The sequence below is a fragment of the Ciconia boyciana genome, chromosome 1 (genome assembly GCF_034638445.1).
Source record: "Ciconia boyciana chromosome 1, ASM3463844v1, whole genome shotgun sequence".
In the NCBI taxonomy this organism is placed as follows: Eukaryota; Metazoa; Chordata; class Aves; order Ciconiiformes; family Ciconiidae; genus Ciconia; species Ciconia boyciana.
In genome coordinates this window covers 63,769,092-63,783,022 of record NC_132934.1, presented here as the reverse complement: position 1 = coordinate 63,783,022, position 13,931 = coordinate 63,769,092, and the positions used below count along the sequence as shown (strand labels likewise).

The following is a 13,931-nucleotide window of genomic DNA, read 5'->3' as shown; positions in this document are numbered from 1 at the left end:
ATTCACTTCAGTGGAGGATACAGTTAAGTATGGGCACATTTGTAGGCTTGACGCCAGTCATTAACTAATTGGTATATCGGAACATTTATGTTTTTCCCATCTGATTTTGCAAAGTTGTTTGGCAATACTTGCTTATGAGCCTTTTTTCTCTTCTTTCCCCCCTCCCTTCCCAGCAAACCAACCCCCCACCAGAATCAGAAAGAGCATTGCCACTACACTAACTTCCCGTTTTCCCCTTACTGTAGACAAAAATATTTGCTGAGTTTTCCTTTTTCATACATACATACATACATATACATACATATACACGGTTTTGGTTGTTTTTCTTTTTTAAACAATAGGTTTCAGAGCGTGTGTTTCCTTCGCAGCCGTGCAAAGCCTCCCTTCCCGCCAAGGGCACGTCAGCGGGAGTGGCGGCAGGGGTGTGGGGTGTGTGGCGCTGCCTCTGAGGAACTACAACCCCCAGAGTGCGTGGCGAGGGGCAGCCGGGAGGGAGACGGGCAGGGAGGCCCGGGGCCTTCTGGGAGTTGTAGTCCCGCGGCCTCTGCCTGGCTGCTGGGCCGAGGGCAGCTTTCCAAGCACCTGTCTGGTTCGTGGGAGGCAGCGATGACTCCGCTCCCCACTGCTCCCCTCGGGGTGTTGCAGTGCAGCTGCCTGCTGGCAGCCCAACCAGGAACCAGTGGAGGAGGCATGGGAGAAATGGAAAGGTAAGGATCTCCTAGTATTTGCTGTGGAGTTGGCAGAGGAGAGGGGCTGTAAATCTTGTTTGCCCCCGCCTTGGTCCTCCTCGCCCTGTGCTTTTGGCTGGGAGGTTTTGCCATGTCGTTCCTGTGGCACATCGCTGGGCGAGTCATCTGGATTTGGGTTGGCTTGCGGAAATGTCTGCAGCATTAGCACGTGGGACCGGCCATGTAGGGATGTCATTCTCCCTTGCAGCTGTGGTTAGAAGTGTGGCTGTTGGCTCCTTTATGTAAAGGTTAGCAGGAATAAATGATCATTCAATCTTAGAAGAAGGTGGGGGAGGGAATCCCACTCCCTATAGGGACTGGAAATCTTTCTCTAGTGAATAAGGGTCTTATCCAGCTTCTTGCTGAATTTAAGCTTGCTTTTTTAATTCTTTTTTTTTTCCTTTTAAGTTGACTTTCTAGATCTTAGTAGAGAGAAATAGCCAAATACAAATTTTGCATAAGTGGCTGCAACAGCCTTTGCGTGCGTACGTTTCCTTGTTCCAGCGTTTCTGCTGTTTGCTGAACTGGAGGCAGCTGAAAGTCTCAGGCTGTGCAGATCACTACGGTGAAAATCCTTGGAAATGCTTCAGTTTCATGCTGCTGCTTAATAAAACAGAGCAGCGGTCAGGATAGCGCAGGGAGGAGAAACGGCTTTGTGTACTTCATGGGTCAGGTAAAACACTCCTGAACATTTTGGCTGTGATCCTCTAACAAGTAGCTGCCTGGGATCCTGTTGGTACTTACACCTGAGTGTAAATTTGCCAGAGAGTTTTGGGAAATACTTTGCACGAGGATGCTCTGTGGGCCTTCCAAGGCTGAACGTACATCACACGGTGATCCCCAATGCATAGGGACTGGGTTCAATGACACAGTTATACCCTGGGGGTCCTTTCCTACAAGTAGTTTACTAATTATGCTGAAGACTGCAGATTTGCTGTATGTACTACTTACAGCCAGTGACGCTGGTTCTCAGCTACTGCTTTAGGGGTGGGACAGCAAGCATTGGGCACACTGAAGACTGCAGGAGCAGAGTAGAACTTTTTAGCTAAGGCTACTGATGCAAGACCCTATTTAAATGAAAAAAGTGGAAGCACAGACATGAGTCAGTCCTAGTAAAGGTCTCACCCAAGAGAAGACGCGAAAGGCAGTTCTCAGTTCTGCTGGGAATTGTGTTGCCCTTTTAATGGTAATAAAGTAGTTTTGCCATTAATCTCTGCAGACGCTGCCAAATGCTGAACAGGTCTGGACAATGAGGCAATTCCCATCCTGCTCAGAGACTTGGCACCGCTGGGTCAACTTGGAGGTACGGCTCTTGGGCGTGTTGAGTTGTGCCCTGTGGGCACCAGGGCTGCTGTCATATGGAAAGGCAGAAAGCAGAAAGCTACCGAGCAGGTGTTCTTCACGAATCAAACACACAGAAATGTTAAACACAGTGCCCTCGAATGGTTACCCACAAGGAGGGGATATACATCTAAAATGAGTATGCTATAGCTAATGTTAGAGGTGTTGGTAAGAATTGCTAAACTCTCTGTGAACTAATCCATTACCTTAAAAAAATGCAGCTGCTGTAGTGGGGAGGGCTTGTGGGCTGCTTTTCATGTGAAGTTTTTCATACACCTCATAGATTTCTGGCATATCTGATGTTCTCCCTGTTTACAGTATTAGAGACACTGCTAATATGTAGGTAATAGAAAATAATTTATGGGGGCAGTGGCACTGAATCTGAAAACATTCCCTACACATTTAAGAAACTTTGCCAAATGTGAGCAGCACTAACATAAAAAATGGGGGACCATATCTGCATGCAGCCTCACTGAGTTCTGGGTATTTCCCTGTACGCTGACACCACACGTGCCGGCTTAACCCAGGCGATGACAGCCACTGCAGGACTGGCAGCTCTGTCTCCAGAGCAGTGGCATGGCCGAGGATGCCACCAAAACCCTGGGGCGGGGCAGGGCAGGTGCCCGAGGAGGAGGATGGTGGTGGTGGGAGCTCCTGTTGCACCGAGCCCCGTGTGGGCAGCAGCAGCAGCGGGTGCCTCTCCCCCCTCCCTCCTGGAGGTGAGGGCTGTGTGAGCAAAATGCATGGATCTCACTACTCCACATTTCCCCATCTGCCAGTTGGGCTGCAATGTCTAAAACAGGCATGGATTCTCCTGTTTATGCAACATCAGCGTACCTCCCAAAAAGCAGTTGTGTCGGTTTTGTTTTCCTTTCCTCATATATATCAGAAGTCAAAGAGCATGATGTGGCTAATGGGATTGTATTGACCCTCTGCCGTTGCTATTAATATCTGAAGAAATTCTGAAATGCCACAGCCCCAATGGTAGTACAGTTGCCTGCCTGTCTTTCTCTTGCCAAACAGATTGGGGTCTTTTTACATTAGCAAGTCCAGTAATTGCTAGCACAAATTTTGCTCCTTGGTAGTGTTAAGAAGCTAGGGACCAGATTACAGATAGAAGAGAATATATAGACAATATCCATTTTTGCAATGGATAGCAAGTTGATTTGCAATGTAATTTGAACAGTATCTAAATAGCCAATTCTTTTTTTTTTTTTTTGTTTTTTTCAAAAAAAAGGAGGCTGAAGGGGTTTGAGGGGGGGTCGTGTCTTTTTCTTGCTTACCGTAGAAACATAACCCACCCTTTTAAAAAAAGTGCATTCAGAATCCAGCCCTGGTGCACAGGCTACTAAATTTCAATTGGTGTTTTTATGTCATTATTGCAATTGCAGTAACTCTATAAAAGACAAGACAAAAGGTTGCTCTTTCCACTTTGAGCTCTTTCCATCCTCCACTTTTACAGCAAAGGTTACCCTGAGCAATGTGTACTTCTGTCTGTTCTAAGTGTAGAAATACATATTATTCATACCTTGTCAATGTATATGCTGGAAAACAGAAGCTGAATTTATAGCTATATTTCCTCTCTGCCAGGGCTTTTAGAGTTGAGTGTTTCAGTGTTTCCATTATAAACCCCTGTTTTCTGAGGTTTATAACAGTCTTGAAGAGCATAGCGGTCTTGAACCATAATAGAAAGCGTGTAATGTTGCATTTACAATACAGCTGTAACTGCACATTAAGGAGTGTAATCTTCTCAGTGTACCCACAATGCTCCAATAAGGTTAATTGGAGTTACATATACTAACAGAAAAACAATATTTTACCCTTGGAGTTGGTGCTCTCCATCCAGAGAACTGAGAGCACCACACAGGGACAGAGTGCATCAATGATCTGGATGAGGGGATCGAGTGCGCCCTCAGTAAGTTTGCAGATGATGCCAAGTTGTGCGGGAGTGTCGATCTGCTTGAGGGTAGGAAGGCTCTACAGAGGGACCTGGACAGGCTGGATCGATGGGCCGAGGCCAACTGTATGAGGTTTAACAAGGCCAAGTGCCGGGTCCTGCACTGGGTCACAACAACCCCATGCAATGCTGCAGGCTTGGGGAAGAGTGGCTGGAAAGCTGCCTGGTGGAAAAGGACCTGCGGGTGCTGGTTGACAGCCGGCTGAATATGAGCCAGCAGTGTGCCCAGGTGGCCAAGAAAGCCAACAGCATCCTGGCTTGTATCAGGAATAGTGTGGCCAGCAGGCCTAGGGAAGCGATCACCCCCCTGTACTCGGCACTGGTGAGGCCGCACCTCGAATACCGTGTTCAGTTTTGGGCCCCTCACTACAAGAGAGACACTGAGGTGCTGGAGCGTGTCCAGAGAAGGGCAACGAAGCTGGTGAAGGGTCTGGAGCACAAGTCTTATGAGGAGCAGCTGAGGGAACTGGGGTTGTTTAGCCTGGAGAAAAGGAGGCTGAGGGGAGACCTTATGGCTCTCTACAACTGCCTGAAAGGAGGTTGTAGTGAGGTGGGGGTCGGTCTCTTCTCCCAAGTAACTAGCAATAGGATGAGAAGAAATGGCGTCAAGTTGCATCAAGAGAGACTTAGATTGGATATTAGGAATAATTTCTTTAGTGAAAGGGTGGTCAAGCATTGGAACAGGCTGCCCAGAGAGGTGGTGGAGTCACCGTCCCTGGAGGAGCTCAAAAAATGTGTAGATGTGGCACTTCAGGACATGGTTTAGTAGGCATGGAGGTGTTGGGTTGATGGTTGGACTAGATGATCCTAGAGGTCTTTTCCAACCTTAATGATTCTATGATTCTACCTGCACCAGCCTTACAAAAATTCCATTCCTTGCTACACCATTAAAATACCCATGTGCATCTGCAAAGGCCCCTCTCAGCACCCGCTTCCCTCGTTTGATGCCGCACTGCTTTACAGACTTGACCACGGGAAACCAAGGTAAAGGTGACTGGAAGAAACTATATTTTATCAAATGTATGGTGAGGCTTTTGTCCTGTGCGGTGTCTCTGCTGTTTCTGCCCCAGGCTTCTAGTCTTGCGTAAATATAGGTCCCATCTGAAACCCCAGTCTCTTCTCCATTTCCAGTCAGCTTACTCCATCGGGCATCTTGCATTCATGTGTCACTTTGCTTACGAATATAAGGTAAATGAATTACAGTTCATCATAACATCCCACTGTCCCTGGGCTGTCTGAAGTAGTCCCAGCTCCTTTGCCATGCATCTGCGTAGTTGCTGGCTCCTCTAGTTAGCCTGAAGTGCCACAGACAGAGCAGGGGATCTTAAGAGGAAAGTACCCCATACATTGGGGTACCTGTCCGACAGGTCTGGCTGTCTAAGCTGCATCTCTTCCAATGCACCTAGTTTAAATTTTTGTTGATAGCTGTAGGACTCTGTGCTGGGCCAGAGATCCCATCATGCCAGTTCGGTTGGTGTGTGAGTGTAACCATCGGAGTTGGGCGAGTGGGAAGGGTCTGCAGGTAGTGGTGTTCTGAGTTAAAATTAATACTTTAAAATGGATGGTGAGGAAGAAGAGCTGAAGTTAAAAGTGGACAGTTGCCAGGGCTCCTGGCCATGCTCATACTAGAGCTGATTTATCATTGCAATTGCTCACTTGAGCTTGTTGGACTTAATTGGCTGAAGGTAAAGAAAGCAGCAGCATGTTCAGAGTAGGAAGAAACTTCTAAGAATTGTTTAACCCCTCCTTCCCCCTTCCCCCGAGACTGTTGGAGCTTGAAGACTTTGTTAGACTCTGTGGCCTCTCAAAGAGGTCCTCTCAGATTGTCACAGAGCCATGGTTTTGCATGAACCTTAGCTCTGATCAGCAGACAGTAAAAGGATAAAGCATGATGGCTAAAAGTTTTGTTCCATTAATTATTTTTTTTTTAATATTTCAGTGAAACTGAGAAGGATACATATTTCATTTTTTCACTAGCCCAGCCACAGTCTAAGGTTGTGCTTATCTGCCACTTGGTAGAAGGCAGCAGAAGGTAGGAAGGAGGTAGGAGGCTGCACTCACTGTGAACCTTAAGTGCAGATCCCATCTACGTTTCAGTCTGAGGGAGCAAGTTAACATGGGTGTCAGCAGGGTTGAAATCTTGTTGAGACTAAGTTCTTCTTGCTGTTTCAACTCGTATGTCACATTATTTAGTCTTCCACTTAACCTCTCTTCCCATGGCTAACAGGTCAGCTTATTGGGTTCACGCCCTTTTGCAAGTATTGCTAACCTCAGGCATTCAGAAATCACAAATTTACTCTCAGATTCATGAGACTTCAGGAAAAACATGCATTTTTTTAACTGAGCAATTAAAATAGTTGAATTAGTATGTTAGCCCTGATCCTTTGAGTTTCACAGCCTGAGAACATTTTTTTCCTTGCTTTGAGGGCTTGACCGTCTTTGCCCCCAGTAAAACCTGTATTTGTCACAATTGCACAAATGAAGAACTAGTGCTTTAGCAAAAATCTGAACTAAGCCAAGACTTGCAGTAAGAACTTGAGATTTGGAAATGCTGGTTTTGTGATTGTGTAAGTTTGTTTTTTCACTTTTTCTTTTTTCTGCCCCCTCACCAGTTATGCATGTCCATGTTACAACATATCTGCTGAGAATGAGAATGCTGACGGGATTTCTGATTTGGTGAATTAGTGTACAAGGGGTCAGCAGAAAGGACTGCAGCAAAAAAGCAATGAATGGGAGGGCACAAAAGGCTGAACTAGACTAAAGCCATTCGTATGTTACATGTGCTCTTCTGCAGTATGTAAGGGGCTGCAATTTGCATGTTAGTTATCTGTGCTCCCTTTCATACGGGTAAGAAGGCCTTTGGGAATATTAGGCATGATCTACCAAGAATTATTCATCATGTGATGCATAAATTTAGGCAGTGAATATCGCCCGGATAGGGGCATCAGTAAAGATAAGGCTTTGCAATGTATTTTATATTGCCCCTAGATTTGCCCCAGAGTGTGAAGTTATTATATGTCTTCCTGTCGCAGCTCTGTGTGCCCCAGTGCACCATACGTTTTGTGTTCTTACTGCCATCTGAAAATATCCAGCATGATTGTTCACACTGCAGTTATTGTCATTTTGAAATATTTATCATGGGGAACATTTTCAAAGGCAAGAGAGGCAACAGGGCACCAACCTCCCCCCGCCTGTCTACAGGAGTCAAAGCAGCATTACCAAACCCTGTACCTGGTGTTCTCCAGGAGAACTTGTCCCGTGAAGGGATGTTTTTGCAGCCTAAAAGAGAGACTCTGTGAATGCCACTAAAGAATTGCTGAAGAACTGGCATTGGTCCTCAGTGATTGAAATGCCAGGTTGAGTCTCTGCAGTTGTACTGCCTTTCTACATGTGGATGTAGACTAATCGCTTCTGGGCTTCTTGAAGTATAAAAATAATTCCCATGGCAATAGTATTAGTCTGACTTTCTTGATTTTGACCTTTCTTTTTCCTTTGTGCCAGCTTACCACCTCTTCTGTGCTGAGACTAGATGGTGGGAGTACCCAAGTTGTAATGCCTGTCCTGGTTTTGGCATGTTTGTATTGTCTAATCCATTGTACATTCTTTTGCTCTTTCTTTTTGCTTTCTTATTCATCTTGGAGGGATAATTGCCTCCAGTCCCTCTGATTTTAGACAGAGATAAAGCATAAAGGCAGAGCTGATACTACCTGCAGATCCCAGATGAGACCTGATTCTACCATTCTTGGTCAGCCTAAGGGCCATAACTCATGGGAATGTTCTCTGTTCACATCTGTGGGGCTTCTTCTGGAAACATGTGCTATTTGAAAAAATAGTGGTGGGCCTCAGGTGAAGAATGCTTCTTTACCTCATCTGAGGTTCAATGTTTTTGTGATTTTTGGTGCCTTCCCCCTTTTGTCATTTTGAGTTTTGACCGGGTATTGATAAATGCATTGTATTAGTGAATTTACTCTTTCAAATACCCTGCTCCCTTGTGTCCGTCATTACCTTTTTACCTGTTCTAGGCCTTAGTACTGAGCCTGTCAGGTCCCTGAGGGCACCAATAGATCTTAATTGTCCTGACTGGCCTCACATGAGACCCCTCACCTACACACTCTGTCCATGGGCCCAGGAACCCCATTGAAGGTTGGGTCTGAGGCTTCAGTTGCTGACTTGACCCCCTGGGTGGCCCCTGGTCCTGGCTCACCCCTTGCTGTGCCAATGGACCCTATTACCTGCCTCCTACATTCAGCCTGGTGGGCTTGTACCCCTTGGTGAGGGCTGGTCTACGTGGGGGTTGCCCTCAGCTCCCATCCCATCCCATCCCATCCCATCCCATCCCATCCTATCCCATCCCATCCCATCCCATCCCATCCCCGCTCCTGGCCCTGGCAGCCCATCTCCAGGGCACGTGTGCAGGCTGCTGATGGTCTGTATCAGCAATCTGATGCTTTTGAAAGAGGTACTGAGCAGCACGTTCATCCAACTTTTGGGTTGTCCTTTTCACAAGCAGAATGCAGGGCAGATGGCCGCGGCTGTCCTCCTGTGACAGGGTGGTCAGATCTGCCTCTTCTTGGCTGCTATTCTCCCCTTTATCCTTTCTATTTGTTTTTCGACTCCCTTTCTCCCATTAGGGCAACTTGAAGGATGCAATGGCCAGGGTTTCTCCAGCTGGCAATCCAGGAGCCATTGCACTGCTCTGTGCAACGCCAATTGCTGTGGCTAATTGCCTCCAAGGCGGCTGCCCTGCTTTTAAGGAAGCTGTGTGTAATCTTTCTCTAAAGAAATCTCTTTGTATCATATTGAAAGGATTCCACAATAAAATTATTGAACTGCAAACTGGAGAGGTAAGGTGGGGAATGTAGTAGCTACAGAATGCACACTGAGCTCTCAAAATATTTCCGTTAATTGGGGAAAACCAGCATTCTGCATCTTCCTATTTGCAAAGTGCAGAAAAGGACTGGGCTTTATATGTTTTGGTGTCAATCCCACAAGCTAATGGATGAAAGAGAAGTTGATAAGCACAGTTTAGTTAATTAAGTTATAGAACAAGGTGCTTCTGTTTTGTTTTTTCACAGCTCTTTTGACCTGTGGTCCAGCACTGAAACACAGTTTGGAGAACTCAAGCCTTGAGTTTGCTATCTAGAGTAGCTTTTCAATCAAGCAAAGAAGGTTAGGTTTTTTTCATGGTGTTTAAAAACTGAACTTCACAGAAGAAATTATAACTTACTGGTCCTTACCATGATATTGTTACAAAGGCAAACATTTATATGGCTCTCTGCAACTACAAGACTAGTCTAGGCAGGGTTCTTTGGCTTTTGCTGTCAATGTGGAGCTATTGATCCATGAACATAAATCCTTACTTATCTCCAGTCAAGTTTATAGGACAATGAAATTATAGGATTGCTTGAATCAATCAATGTTTCTAAAGCAAGCTATAGAAATATAAACAAGTTACCGATTATTTAATAAAGTAAATTTGCTTAGAAATGCCTGGCCATGGGCAGCAGATGCTACATTAATTTCTGCTTTCTCTGGAATTTCACCGGGGTTGCAAGATCTTAATGTCACTATTAGCAAAGGTAACTTTATTTTAGAAACTCATTCCAAGCTCTCACAGCAAGAGGAAGAAACTGTCATTCCTTTTGACCACAAAATCTGTGCTATTTCTAAGTGGAGTTCTTTGAAATAACTAGGATATCTCACAGCTTGTTGCTTTAGAGGGGACTTAGTACAGCGGCACTACATTTAGTTAGCATAATGAGTTTTTTAGCCCCTGTGATATTGACTGAGTTTGAAGTACCATAACTTTTAGTCAGCTAAGAAATTTGTTAGTGAAGTGCAAGTTTGCATAATATTTTAGCTTTCCTAGAATTTTAAGCTGGGTGCCTGTTTTCTGAGAAGCACTTAGGTTAATATAACCAGGTTCTGACTTGGGGAAACAATTTAAGTATAGAAGTGTGTCTTTCTGTTTCTCAGTAGGAAGTGTCATGAAAGTGGCTTCCTCAGCGTGGTTTCACAGTTACTGTGTTTGCCTTTTGAGATCCAGTTCATTGGAGTGATTTTATTCAAGGTGGTTCAAGAATTTTCCATGAGCCCATGGTGTCCTTTTGGTGCTCCCATCCGTTTTGAATGCAGAGCAGGATCTTTATAAGTGGACTCGGATGCCTCAGTGGTCTGTGTGTTGAGTAGTTTGCCATAGTTTATCATGCAGGAGTACAAAATAATCTGATTAATCTGCTTGGTCAGTCCTTGAACAGAATAGTAATAATGAAGTCATAGACGGCCACTGTAAATCCCTCTATTCCAATACAGTAATGTTCCCAGTACTTCGGCTATTAAGGTTGTTTTAAATATAAAAAATGTCTCTGTGAAATGTGCCTTTGATCTTTTTGATTGGTCTACCTTAAAGATGTTAAGAATTCATTTTGGCTTTGGAAAGGTTTTTGTCTTTAAGATAAATTAATATCATATATACTTACACAGTTTTGTACATGGGCTTTGTTAAAGCTTACACATAAACTAGTCTCTGATTAATCTCATGGTTTTTTTAAGCTGTTCTGTGGCATGTCATTTGCAGTATTTTGTGGCTAAGCTGTCTCTATAACAGAGTTTCCTTCACCTGAAGACTACAAATTTCTATAGAGAAGAACTGCTATAAAATTAAAACGTAACACCTTTCAGACTTCCTTCATCTATCGTAAAGTTGGTGCGGCTCAGCCTTAATTAGATTATTATAGACCTAAAACGTACGAGGTAGAATAGCATGAGAGGAGTTGAATTTGGTCATTAGCAGGAGTTCGTGGTTAGTCTAGCCGGTTAGTCATTAGCCTCTGAAATACATGAGACTACATTTTCCATTTGATATGCTTTGAAGACAGGTCAAAATCCTTAACGTGATTTAGGTCTACTGAGAAGGTCTATAATCCTGCTTTTTAATAAGCTTTATAGTTCATGTCTGAATGATACTTGTGTATGTCAAGCATTGCTGAGGCTCATTGCCACACTTCTATTCATTCTGAAGTTGAAATGCATTGTTTTGGAAAAGCATTTACAGAAAATAGCCCTGGAGTTATAGCAGACAGAGCTTTAAGGCATGAAGGCTTCCTGGACAACCTGGATTGTCCGTGTGCCGGTTTTTTTTTTTTCAGTGGAGGAACACTTCAACTTCTCACACTTTGAATGCTATAATGTACTTCCCTTTTTTAATATTTACTGTTGCAAATGTCTGGGCAAGGTGAAGCTCTGGCTGTTTGGGATTGAACTGCTTCTGTCTTGTAGGTCTGCCATTTGCTGGGCAGCTCCAAAGCTGCAGTTATGGCAGTGCTGGGGATTGAAGGATGAGATGCGTGTCTTGAGTTTAAGTAAGTTTGTGTTGCACGTGGTTTTTTGTTGTTGTTGAAGTTTGTGCTGAACAAGGTGGTGATCTGTGGATTTTACTTGCTATGGAAGAGAAGAGCTCGGATGGCACTGCGTCAAGGAGCTGTGAACCTTGGTAGATGCAATCTTGAGTGAAGCCTTGTGGAGGCAAACACAGACGGTGCTGCTGACTCATAGCAGTCTGACAGGAAAAGGCTCTCTTCCACTTCTGCTTGTCTCTGGCTTCCTTCAGCATGCAGTTAGTGAGGACTTCGCATCTGTCTCCGTAGTTCTTTGATACCATTATCATAATCAGCCTGACCAGCTTGGCTCCACAAAAAGAACTGGGAGGCTGGTGAAAAACATCTGTGCTATTAACTAGTTAATTAGGATGGTGTTTCTCATGTAAAGGACCTGTAAAGAAAGAGGCGACACTGGACAAAGAAGTGATAAACAGCCTGTTTTCATTGCTGACTCCTTCCCCCACTTACCCCACAAAGCATCGTGTGGATTTTTGTGACCCTTCACGGAGCTGAGGTCCTTAACGCTGAGATGGTAACTGCGAGCGTGTGGGTCTGCAGTGAGGAGTGCTCCAGGTGGGTTTAGAGTCAACGCTGTGTGCTGCCCTTCTTAACAGTTGGAGGTGCCAGAGTTAAAACCCTCCACCAAGAAACAGGTGCTGAGGCTTAAAAAATAAAACAAAAAGAAAACCCCAGCATCAACAACAGAAAAGGATGGCTGTTGTTGGGAGCTTGATTATGTGTTCTCTTCCAAATTGGAGGCTGATGTGAGAGCCTATTTTCTTTCATAATGTGTGTGTTTAAGAACTACTCATCCCACCTACCTCCCAGTGTGACTGGGAAAAGGCTCCAGTATACTTCTTAAAAAATAAGTGAGGTCTGTACTTGACTCTGTGTTTGGTGATAGGAGTTTTGCCGTTGACTTTAATAGGAGGGCATCAGTCCTCTACGTGCAGATAAATATGTGCTTTATTTAAAAAGCCAAGTAAATTAAAGCACAGTGAAGTCGGAATATTATTTCTTACCTTCTACACTTGTGGTGATTTGGTTTCTTTTTCAAAGAGACTTTAATGCATATGGATATTTGATTTTTATTTTTTTTCTTAAAGTCCCGCAGGATCAGTTGCTGGTTGGGATTGGCTTGTCCCCATGATGAATTCCTTGCGTCACTGGTCTTGAATCTTCCTGCAGTTGTTCTCGGATAACTTGGCAGCAGCAGCAAACTGTCAGACCTGTTATTGACCCAGAATAGCAATAGCATTGTTAATACAATAAGCAAGGTTTTCTGTGAACTACCATGCTATTCTATGGAGCTGATGAGCTGGTTAACACCTTTTACTTATTCTGTAAGGATCTGAGTCTGGAAGGGTATTAATGCAGTTGTGAAGCACAGAGAACCGAAATAGCAGTGATTCAGTTAGAGTAGAGCCAAATCTTCTTAAAATTAAACTCCATTGTGTTAGAGACTTTACTTTTTTGATACCTATATTATTAACTTCTCTGATAAGAGCTGAAAATGTAATACAGTGATATTGGAGAAGCCTTGCACATTAAATCTAAGCTATTATCTTGGGGTTGTATGAGAAGAAACCACTCTTCATCTGGTGTGTTATGGGAATCAGGTGTTGCAGAATTTCTGTTTCTCAAGTTTACCATATAATTCACAAACCTAGTTTTTTGGGTAGTTTTGATTTCCTTAACTTTCAAATAGGTTGTATGGAATAGGTGGGAACAGTACATATATGGGTATTTCTAGTTTCATAAGTAACAAATGATACTGGATAGTTAGGGGAATTTTGTCATGGGCAAGAGTGTTTACTTGCAAGCTGCTGCTGTTGTAATCCTGAAGATTTTTTTGATAATGGTATTTGGTGACTTTGAGCATAACACGTTGATGGTCTTCTCTCGTAGAAATTCTTCAAGGTTTGCTTTCTGGTTGACTTTTCTAATTGGACTGGATCAGATGCTTGAAACAGGATTGAGGTTTGCAGGCAGGAAAATATCGAAGAAAGCTGAGGAATTCATATACTAGGGACAAACCATTTCCTGGACTGCAGTCAAAGCTTGACTGTTCATGTGTGGGTTGTTCAAAGGAGTGTCACAGCTTGACTGTGCCACAATGCAGAGATAGTAGATGTTATCCCTGATACTAGAAATACAACGCAGGGGTAGCCAGAGTATCTCTGGAGAGGCTAGTTAATGGTACCCCGGAGGGGCACTGCATTGATCCAGGAAAATTTGCTGTAGTACTCATGAACCTGAGATGACACAGCCAAACAGTGCTGTCTGTGTGGGTTAACCGGTGTGACAGATGCTGACTTACGGACCCTGGTACTACAGTTGGGTTTTTCTGCTCATTAGTTTTTCTTTCTATATATGTCTTCTAGTAGTCACATTAGAAGAGTTTTTCCCTAATTCCTCCTTTTAGTTGTGGTAATTTACAGTTTACCTTGTTCCATTCTTTTAAGGTATAACCAGTTTGGAGATTAAGTGCTAATGAAGTTTTATGTTGCAGAAATGCTCTATTTT

At 43.9% G+C, this 13,931-nt stretch overlaps 1 protein-coding gene across 3 annotated transcripts in view; it reads left to right on the top strand.

The window, feature by feature from the left end:
* Nucleotides 1-670: 670 nt before the first annotated feature.
* The window catches only part of TBXAS1 (thromboxane A synthase 1), a 248,046-nt gene continuing 234,785 nt past the window's right edge, over nt 671-13,931 (top strand). For 2 of the 3 annotated variants that reach the window (XM_072871751.1, XM_072871749.1), the window contains exon 1: nt 11,652-11,978. The gene's annotated coding sequence lies outside the window, so the exon portion shown is untranslated. Of the gene's footprint in view, nt 708-1,947; nt 2,032-11,651; nt 11,979-13,931 lie in introns of those variants that run through there. The other variant, XM_072871750.1, reaches the window with a different exon arrangement.